The sequence below is a fragment of the Triticum urartu genome, chromosome 4 (assembly GCF_003073215.2).
Source record: "Triticum urartu cultivar G1812 chromosome 4, Tu2.1, whole genome shotgun sequence".
Classification (NCBI taxonomy): domain Eukaryota; kingdom Viridiplantae; phylum Streptophyta; class Magnoliopsida; order Poales; family Poaceae; genus Triticum; species Triticum urartu.
Window position 1 is genome coordinate 16,391,382 of NC_053025.1, and position 11,315 is coordinate 16,402,696.

Sequence of the window (11,315 nt, forward strand, 5' to 3'; positions counted from 1 at the left end):
CCGTCGATGAACCGGATGAGCGGTTTCTACGTAAACCGGTTTGGCCGTACATGAATTGAACCAAAGAGGATTTTTTAACTTCTCAAACAACAAATGAGCCCCAAAACATACACCGAATTATCCGGTTTTCTAACTAATTGCATGGTCTCTTGCATAAACCATTCCTGTTTCTATTAAAACGAGTGCCACTCCCGTTGATGATTGGTGTTTGAGTGGATGTTCTTCCAAGGAAAAAAGCTTTGAAGCTAAACCGCCCAATAACCCAAAAGAAGACGCGGTCACACGGCTTTGTCTAAAACATATTCAAAGAAACAAACCAAACACACACTTTCGTCCCGATGCTTCCGACAACATGACATAAAATTAATTATACATATAATATTCGGTGTTCAGGTCTACAAGTTGAAGATACGGAACTTTGCGCCCGATAGGCGCCTTCCACAACGAAGATGAGTGCACTAACAACTAAAGCCCTTGGCATGGGTAGTTCTAATTATACAAATAATATTTGGAGTTCATATTACAAACTAGATCCAGCAGTCATTTTTGGAGTCCGAACAATTGACAACCTTAGAGGCTTCAGGCAGGTGGGTTTAACACGATGGCTGGAGGCAGGGCGTTGTTTCTTGGCATAGTAAGCACCAGCATCATGAGCTTCTGCTTGAACCGCAACATCTTGTCCTGACAACACAAACCAAACAAATATTCAGAAAGAGTTCATCACTCCGAGAATAAATAGTTGCTAGGACAATGCACGCACCGCCCACATCCCTTCTGTCATGAACTCCCCATCAAAGCACATAGTGTAGTGTAGAGTGTAGAACGGAGTGTCATCGCTGCATCCGAGCACACGTTATACGTAAATTTGATATTCTAAGCTGCAGATCAAACATCAAAGCGGATGGACGGGGGGCGCATACCTGTTCGATGGCTCATGCATCAGGCGGTGAGCCGCCCTTTTGAATTCATCTTCTCGGACATGCCACCCTTTGAAAAACTTGTCAATGCACTTGCACAGCCCATAGAGCATCCTGTCAAGGACCCGTGCGTGTTGCCTCTCCAGCTCTAGAAGGTTCCACTGGGTACGTCTTGGATCCATCACGTGAGCAATTTTCTTCAGCATGTCGAAAACATAGAGCACATAGAAACCTCCCTCGTCCTTGAACGGCATGGTTATCTAAAAAAAGCACATCCATGCAGCTGTCACGTAACATGCTAAAACATGGTTATGAACTAACGATCTACGGATCAGTTGGGGATTACCAGGCGGCATGTCTCCACATCGTATCCCAGGTGCTCCCCAACAAACAAGTTTTTTATGTAAGGATCACTCAAGAAACCGTCGCCCACCTCCATGATCCGGGACTGCACGAAACAAGGAACAAGACGCTCAGGCCACGATAATCATGTATGGATCATTGAACTAAACATCGCCGATTCGAATTACGTACCGCAATGTAAGGTGGCATTGGGTGACGGAAACGCGCCCTGTCTGAAGGATCGTACCACCTTGCATCTTGTTCCCTCATCATCCTGTTTGCGACTTCGAAACCCTTGTCATCCAGTGTCTAACAAAAGTTTTCATAAATTTCATAGCCAGTCATTTTCACATGAGGCGGACCCTGTTGATCGACCCAGACACTGCAAAAAGGCGAGGATGCGATTAGTTAGATATAACGCTAGCTGCTGAACAAACAACATGCGATAAATTCAGTGTTTTCTCAAAACGCACTGGGACCAACAGTACCTGTTCAATACATCTGGGGCTAACTGTTGTATTTGTACCCAAGCGGCGTGGGCGACTAGAGGCGACACGAATTCATAATTGAACTCCGGGATGCGGAATGGTGAGACACCATTCTCCGTGGAGATAACGATCTTCCTCCCATCTCCCTCCTCACCAAACCTTGCCATCAAGTTTAACTCACGAACAGCTGCACCTGCATTGACAAGCGTCGTTCAGCTGCGACTACAAATTCAGTATCCTGACATAAGTAAATTCCATTCACAGGAACCACTTACGTCTACCCTGGTAAACAATGATCTCGTTGCTGTCCTCCACCTCCCTTTCTTTCCTCTTCCCCAGTTGCACGAAGCCCATATTTTCACCAATCGGCCGCCCAGCCCCTGCATCATGCTGGCCACACCGGACAGGCTGCACCACATTCTCTAATCAACCATCTAGATACAACTGGCCAAAAGACCCCATGGACATGAATATTGGCACACCCGCAGAACAGAACCGGGGTGGTGGGTGTCGCGTGGCTGCCCAGGCAGCAAAAGGAACGGACCTGGAGGGGAAGCAACCAGTTTCTCATTTAATTCACTGAAGTAAGCATCGGCGCTGTTGGTATATGCATAAATGCTGGGTCTCACCTGTCTCGGCGTGCTCAATGTGGCCATGGGCAGAGCTCGCAGGAGCAACTGGCACTGGACGGACAGCAACTGCATCGCGTACTCCTTGTTCAGCAGGCATCAATAAATTGGTAACATCTACCGCATCTATCACACTGCAAGAGGAAAACTTACCAGGACGAAGGACGCCTGCCGTGGGGATCATTTCGTCAGGCTCTCCTGCTTGTGCTCCACTGCATCCTTCCCCGGAAGCACCCCCCTGGTACGCACCTGCGCATTAAAACCAACAATCATTTGTTTTTTTGCCAAAAATGAACAGACACTGAATTAATGCAACCGTAGATATAGAGTACGTGCGTTGTCCTGGTTACCTGATTGCGCAGCGACTACAATCACTTGGTTTTTAAGCTCATTTACTGAATCACCCAGGCCCAACCCATCCACGTACTTGAGCAAAGCTTGCATGTCCCGCATTTTCATCACCCTCTCGTTAGCAAGGTGCCTTTCAATCTCTCTGTGCATGTTCTCGTTCATGCAGGTGATTGTCCCGTCGTTAAGTGCAGTTAAGTTGCGAAAGAACAAAGTATTGCGCTCAGCACTAGCCAGCGCGTGCTCTTTCAGTGAGCGATCTATGAAAGCTTTTGCCTGAAACCAAACACAATGGTTAGTGCGCACCACTTCTGCAGGTGGCTAAAAAGAATGGGTTTAATGAAATCACCTCCTGGATTTGTCTCCTGACATTTTCTCTGTTCCATGGCAAGCTTTGATCCGTCATACGCCTGGCCTGTTGCATGCATGCATGGGTCAGAACAAGGGTGGTGTGCACAAAAAAAAGAAACATGGGATGAAGGCCGATGATCACCTTCATCACACCGTATCCCTTCGGAACGCTGCCTATGGCTGTATCTTTGAGTATCAGTTTTGACAAGTTGGAGGCAGTGTAGAACTTTATTCTGGGGCGCACAAGCGGGTCAGGCTGGACAGATGCAGAAGTGTCGACCGAGTCGAAATACAATGCTTGCCACGGAAGCAAACCGACTCTATTTAGTTCAAGCCCTGAACAAACATAATATTAATTAAAATTCCTACGCACGATGGAAACAGGCACCTCACCTGCAACACTAGCGGGCACCCGTACAGCTGCGGCCTCTTCCCTTCACTGTGTATTGCATGGGCCGCCTGGGCTGCGCCGATGAGCTCAGAATGAACGTATCTTCCCCAGTTCACCCTGTGCAGGTTAGCCGGCTCCATGCAAATAGCATACGCCTCCGTTGGGACAGTGTGCCTCCTCTCCCTAGGACTAAAACAAGTTGCCATGCAAAGCATGGCAAAACCGACCTAGATCCTGATCTTGTCCTCTTCAGACAGGGTGGTCTGGCATGGTTTCTTCAACGCCCATCTAATGTCACCGACAGTTATGTAAAAGCTCGACGGGTGCAACCCTAGGTACTCTCTGATCTGCGCTAGCTGTGCCGTTGAAGGTGCAACATCTCTCTTTTCTATTTCTATATCTCCGCCTAGTGCAATTCCTAAGATGTTGTGGATGTCAACCTCGTTGAATGTGACGTAAACGCCATCATCTATCTTGAGTGCACCACGCTCAAGGTCTACATCTAGGAATAAACTCCAGCAGTTCTCCCGATCCACATGGGTTATGTTGCCTATAGCTAGCATCCCCCCGAGACCAATCTCCCTTACAGCATCTCTCTGTTCATCAGTAAAAAGAACAGCCGCTTCGTAGACATCTTTGGGAGCGAAACTACTGTCTACTGTGCATTTTGGCTGCGCGGCTTTCTTCCTAGACTCATAAACCTTGCTACACCGTGGACGGCTAGACCCGGACATCTAAACGAAACAAAGGATAGGAGAGCAAAAGAGAACAGGGAACAAGAAACAAGAGCGCCCCATCAGTATACATCCAAGCAAATGCGAGAAAGTATTACATCTAGCAAAGGGATTTTTTCTCACCTCATAGTTGGCCGCCGCTCCGGCCACGCGCTCGCTCCAGAAGCAGAGCTCTCGCAGTGGTAGAGTGCTCTGGTTCTTGGATAGATGAATGGCTTCCCTCAGACGACTCCCCCTCGGGCAAGCTCTTTCTTATGCACGCGGAGGGGAGGGGGTAGAGAGTACAGAAGAGTAATGCCTGACTAAACAGCTCTGTCTACTCGCGTCAAATCGGACTGCCAGGGCGGCAAAGCGCGATGATGGCCTGTGCTCGCTGGCTGAGCATGGCTTCAAGGAGCGGTACGTCCTCTATCCGGCCGGGATCTCCTAGAATACCATGTCTATGTATTAAACTAAACTACATGCTCGGTACGAAGAACCTTTTGCAAGCACGTAGCCGGCTGTCCAGGGCCACTACGCACGCAGCCACACGTGATCCGGTCACACATGCACGCATTGAGCACCGCTGCGGCGAGTTTGAAAATCGTTCACACCAATCCATATGAAAAAAAAAGAATTATGGAGTAAATCGCCCTAATCAATTCTCACAGCACTATGCAGGTCGACGCCTCTTTATGTATGCAAACCACCCATCGCGCGATCAAGCGCAAGATGACAACCGGGGACTAAATTGCTAGGCAGCCCAAGACACAGCGAACCGGAGGAAGCATGGCCACCCATCAAAACCCGTACCCCCGCTCATTTTTGTAAAACCAGAGCCACTGTTGTGATGACGGATGCAGGTCACGCAATCCTAGCGCAAGATCACCCACCCACCCACCCCCCATGGCACACCACTGTTCACATTTTGACTAACCTTTCCTTCGGGGAGGCACAATTTTTTTATTTATATTGGACATTCTGGGTCCATGTCATTGGTAATCTTCAGCTGGTTTCCGACCCGTGAAGATGTATGAGAGAGTAGAAAGTTGGGGTTATTCATTTTATGCACCAACATTTAGTTTCCTCTTTCTTCATCTCTTCCGGAGTGGAACCGGTGACGCCGGGGGGGGGGGGGGGGGGGGGGGGGGGGGGGGGGGGTGGGGGCGGAGGGTGGTGGTGTACGTGCCCCGGTCGTATCATCGATTTCTCGTCCCGCTGAGATTCGTGTCTGATGATCGGCCGTCGACACTCTCGCGGGTGGCGGTTGTGTCAACTGCCGTATCAAATAAAATGCCCCACGCTAGCATTCATAAAACATGCGGGCAGTTTAGATTCAAACCTATTGTCCGAAAAAAGGACAAGCCCTCTCGTAAACATTGTGGTAGGCTCGGGCTTTCTTTTTTTACACCAAGAACTGAAAATGTCGCCTTCGAGCCTCCGAGAATTGCATGTGGTTAGAATACACCCACTCCTACGCGGCTGTTTTGTGCCCAATAGAACTTATTGTGGATTCGCTGAAGAGTGACAAATGAACTATTCGACTTTAGGTTTTTCATGAGTGCAAGTCATGTGTGGGAACACACATTTGTTCATGTTTCGGAAAATCTCACCAGCGCATTTTTTCTGCTTCACGTGGGTGACCATGGATCGGCTTTTTCCCAGAAAGAATGGACCGTTCAAATTATGTTCTCCTTTTCTATCTTGACGTGCACCCACTCCTACGCGGAATTTTCTTGTCGATTCATTGAAGAGCGACATCTGGATTATTCGATTTAGGTTCTCCCCTTCCTTTTCGAAACCAACGCAAAAGGTGGGTGTAGTCATTTCTTCTTTGCGGAAAACGCGCCCTGACTAATTTACGCCTAACGTGTGTCACCAGGGTTTGTCTTTCCCCCAGAATTAATAGATCTTTCAAATTAGGTTTTCTTTTATGTTGAAAGCTACAAACATAACGGCGCTATTCATTCCGACTTTTTTTTAAAACGAACCGACGCCATTCATTACAACTTTTATTTAACGAACGACGCCATTTCATTTCCAAATTTTTGTGTGTTGTCTATAATGCAGTTTTTATTTTTTTGCCTTTTGCAATATCACACCGTCTTTTACACACACCCAACAGATATACAGACAGCCTGTTTACATTTTTTTTCGAACCCTAAATCCTAGGATCAGACGGTAGGCCTGTACGATGCATTCGCTGTGTTCATAAAACCATAGGCAAGAAAAGAATTTTTGCGCCGTCAGACATTTTTTATTCATGAGTCGTACAAGCGTCATACACCTGGGCGCACGCGAACCGGTTACCACAGCTGGCCCATTGGGCATCAATACAGTTTGGGCCTTTTACATGCAACGTTGTCGACCTTGTCGTCGTCTTCCCATGAAGCCCACGCCCACCTGTATACTACAGCATGAAATAGTCGATCCCCAGCAGGTTCAGGTTTTATCTCTTGCGCCAGCTCTGCAGACTCATGAGGGTCGTTCTCGCCCGACCCTTCTGTTAAATCATAAACTTCTGCATCCAGGGATGCATTGGCTGCCACGCATTCTTCATTCTCACCTCCGATATCTGCCGCACGCACACTACCCTGAAATCATAGAGTTTGTGCATCCCAACTGTAAGACTCCATGAAAGCCAGCATCGTGTTCATTGAGAATGCAACCATCGGAAAAAGCTTACATCGTTCTGAGGTTGAGCAACACCTTGTCTCCCCAACTGCCCTTCTGTACTAACTGCATGCACCTCGCGCTGTATACATAAAAAACGTAATGCATGAGGAGGGGGAACAAAACATGCGCGCTGAAAGAAACAAAGAAGAGGCGAACGAGCACCTGAATTGTTTTTGTGCTGCCTCCTGAGTATGAGCCAGCTTAAGACGAGCTCGACATGATGCTTGCTGTGCCCATCTAGCACATGCACGAGGTGTTTATATAGCCCCCGCTCTAGGTGCGGGCGGATATGTTTGAATTTTGAAATCTGCAGACCCCACATAGCTGTAAGCTTGAATGCTTCATTTACCTCCGCGACCTGACGCGGGCTTAAACGCCATTTTCAAATTTACCCATGGCGCACCAGGTTACAGACGTGCTCTAGCCAGACACGCATGGACACAGCCAACCTTGTGGCAAAACAATGTGCTCCAGTTGGATGATGGGTGACTGTACAGAAAAACATGGCACCTACCGAGATGCATTTTGAAGTCAACAACGTTCAAGAACTTTTATTAATACAACAGCCAAATACAGGGGACGAGAAGTTCAGACAAACATTTTGGAGAAACTAATGAGATGGAGGAACACCGGCCATCGAGGACAAGAGCGGCTTGCTGCATGTTGTTTTCCTATGCCCAGGCACTCCACACTTGCTGCATGTGCCCACTTTCCTTTCTTTTCTAGGGGCGTCACCACGGTCGGGGCAGGTGCTTGACTTGTGTCCTTTGCCCCTACAGATCGAACAAAACCTTGATCTTTTGTTGCTTCCCTTCTCATATGGAGCCTTGTCCCTGCTTGTTGTTGGCCGGCCACGTTTCTTTTTCCTTTCTGGTGCAAGCAGACTCTCATCCAGATTGACAGTAAACCTGGATGCAGCCTCAGAAAAGTCTGAATTGTAGCTATCTGCATTTGGACAGGATCCTTCTGATGCCATGTCTTTGGACGTTGGTGCCCCCTCGCCTTGGTTTGCTGGTGGATGAACCGACACCGATGTTTCTCCTATGGCCGTTATGTGATTCCCTTCAACACTTCTTACAGAGCACGCCGCCTTACAAGTCTTGGTTTTCTTGCTGCAATCACCCGCAACTCCATTGTTCGAGACCTGCTGCTCAACGATGCCTAGGCCATCATTTGGTGCACTAATCTCAGCTCCTCTTTCCCTAAGATCCACCAATCCATCCAACATGAATTTGTATGCTTCTAGGTTTCTGTCGCCCATTTTAACCACCTCCAGGGCAGTGATGTACAAAGCAGAATGTCTATAAGTGGGTGCGTCCGGCGGGCCCATGTCCTGTTGGTAATGTTTGAGATGATCCGGCAAATTATCTCTGCCATGTATGCTCCACCTCTTCAAGATGTGCCTGTGGGGAATCTCCCTAAGCCGGAGCACATTCATGACCTGTGAAGAACATATAATATCAGAAGGTGCATCGCCCAAGCAGCAGGGGAGCTACATATGCATGATAAAAAACCTAGGTAGTCAGTTTCCCGCTTATTCAGATATTGGAGGTGAGATGAAATCCCTAGGTGTAGAATTGCCACCTTGCTAACCTGCAGCGAGTGACAGCAGACCATACCCATGTGCTCGAACAGGCCGCATATGCACGAGAAATACCCCAGATTATCAAACACATTGACCTCATATCGGCATTTGAACCATTTCTCTCGCTTTTCAGCCTTGACGTGGGTCACCATGTATTTCTGCTTTGGTATGATCTCTTCTACACCATAGCTTCCGGATTCATACAATATTCCTCCAAAAATCTCAAACATCTTCCTGGTGTAAATCTTGCTAGCGTGCACTTCTAGTGGGGTGTTGACCTTCAAGACAGCTCCACTCTGCAGTAAAACAACAAGAGAGAAAATATATGTCGTTAAATGCCCCACGAGTTTTTGGTTCTCGGGCGGACATTATGTGGAATTTGTCATACCAGCCTGGTTCGTTTCTCCTGGAACCCTTCTTCTTGTTCACGGTCAAACTGTAGCTTGTTATATTGCTTGACAAAAAGATTCATTAAGCAAGAAGGTGGAACATATTGTTTCAACATGTGATTTGCGCTCTCACTCCTTCCAGTACTGGTTTGCCTGGCACAGAATTTTCCTGCAAAGTATGGTTTGGCCCATTTCTGCCTTGTTTCGTAAATTTGCGTCAGGTACGTGTTCTTAGTCAGTGAGTACTTCTCAAGCAACGCTACCCACCCATCCTCGAACTCCTCGATGGTGAGCATCTCGTGGACCAACTTGTGGAATTCTGCCCTGAAATCAGACTTCTTTGTGTAATTAGACCCCAGGCTCTCTTTGGCCTTCTTCAGGATGTGCCACTTGCACCATCTGTGTGTTGCATCTGGATATATTTCCTCAATAGCGACTTCCATCGCCCTGGCTTGGTCTACACAACACGACATACAAGTCAATCATAGATCTTCACGCAACTAAAAGGGAATAACACAGATGCATTTCATTTTACCTGTCAAAATTGTAATTGGTCTTTTCCCTCCCATCATCTTCACAAACTCATCAAAAATCCATTTGAAAGTGTCGACCGTCTCATCTCGCATGAGCACACCAGCATACAACACACTCTGGAAGTGGTTGTTCACGCCAACAAAAATTCCGAATGGCATATCGTATAGATTGGTCTTGTATGTTGTGTCGAATGTGACCACATCGCCAAAGTGATGGTATTGTTTTTTGCTACGCCCATTTGTCCACATGAGAGTGCGTATCCTACTTTCATCGTCTACCTGCACATTGTAAGTAAACTCGCCGTCTTGGACTTTCAATTCTGAAAAGATGGCCATAGTCTTCTGTACATCATCGTCCGCCTGCTCCCTACTCAGCTTCCAACACAGTGTCCTCAAGCATCTTTTGGTGAACGGAACGTTTTCTACCCTTCCAAAAAAAGTTGCAAGAATGTTGTCAACTTTGCTCAGGTTCACATTATTCTCTCTAAGCTGAGATACTAGCTCTCTCGTATATTTGTCAATATGCCTATGTGAAGGGAAGTGGAGTTTCTCAGCACATGTGTTCAACATCGAGTGATTGTGACTGGACCTGAATTCGTTGATGTACCAGCCATCGTCATCTGTACGCAAGAGTCTTATCATGGCTTGGCATTGACACCGTGATGATGTTGAGTTCGCCTCTTTTGGCTTGCCCTGATTTTATCAAAAAAACAAAAGCTGGTAAGTGACCTGTCCGACCTTTCTGAACATGAAGCAAGAATCAGCATGATATTGTGGTTACTCACCGAGCAACAGCACACAAACTCCTGCATGCATCTCGTTCCTTTGACATTGGTTCTGCTCTTTGCATATCTGATGCCAAACCCTGTCTCCCAGGAATAAAGATTGTAAAAATCGTAGGCCTCGATTATAGAGTCAAAAGTCAGCCCAACCGATGGTGTCACCACCGTGTCTGTTTTTCTTTCGGCAAATCCTGTGAGTGCTGTTTCCAGGGCTGTCACCCTTTCAGCACTTGTTGCTCTCTCGTCTGGCATTGCCACCTTCCTGTTCCTGAACACGGCAAGGAAAGTGAGCCCATGTATGATTTATCTAAAGAGGCGTGAAGAAAAACGATAACTTGTGGCAGGAACTAGTTACCTTGTAACCCATCCAACTTTGTCATCAAGAGCCGTATATCTATTCTCCATCCTCGAAGCCCTATTGTCATCTAGATCCACATTGCCTGTTTCTGACCTAACTTCAACAAAATCCATCAAATCCACAAATCTGCCACTGGGGTCGTCCTCTGTAACCTCTCGCAGCATGCTTAGCCTCTCCGAATCGACGCCAAAAATAGCAGAATCGAGGTAACTAGCACTCGCTCACGATAATCGCGAGCACACAGATCCGTTGCTTTCCCCCATAATCGGCGGCATGCTATGGAAGACAGGGGGGTCGATTACAGTTCGTCTAGTACTATGATGCTGAGAAAACAAGGGTATTCATATGGATCTTGCCAGGGATTACCTGGATTTCTCTGTTTCTACTGAAGCCATGCCGTCTCCCCCCTTTGCGCCTCCTCCAGTGCGCAGCTTCAAGAAGATGTACAGTGCTACTGGTCGGAGACGGCTTGCCCACTTGCTAAATGATGGTGGACCCGACGTCAGGGCGTTTATGACCACACCACCGAACAGGTGTCCCAGCGTGTCGACTAGCTAACGGACAACGCTGTATTTGTACAAAAGTAAATGCATACTGGCCCATAAATGAGAGCGTATAGCGGGCGTATCCCGGCTAAGAACAAATAAAACACTGTGCCGTATTTGCTAGTGGGGAGGAGTTGCTATATTAGCTGCCGATCGCGACGCGCTGCCGACGCACGAGATAACGACCTCGCGTGGCCGCATGTCCTCAAAATTCGCGTCGCATTTTCTTCTTCTTTTGAGATCGTCAGTGGATCTAGAGTGGGTGAAC

At 47.5% G+C, this 11,315-nt stretch overlaps 1 pseudogene; it reads right to left on the minus strand.

Annotated features, from left to right (window-relative positions):
• Positions 1-579: 579 nt before the first annotated feature.
• LOC125554531 lies at positions 580-10,666 on the minus strand (annotated as a pseudogene).
• Positions 10,667-11,315: the final 649 nt, after the last annotated feature.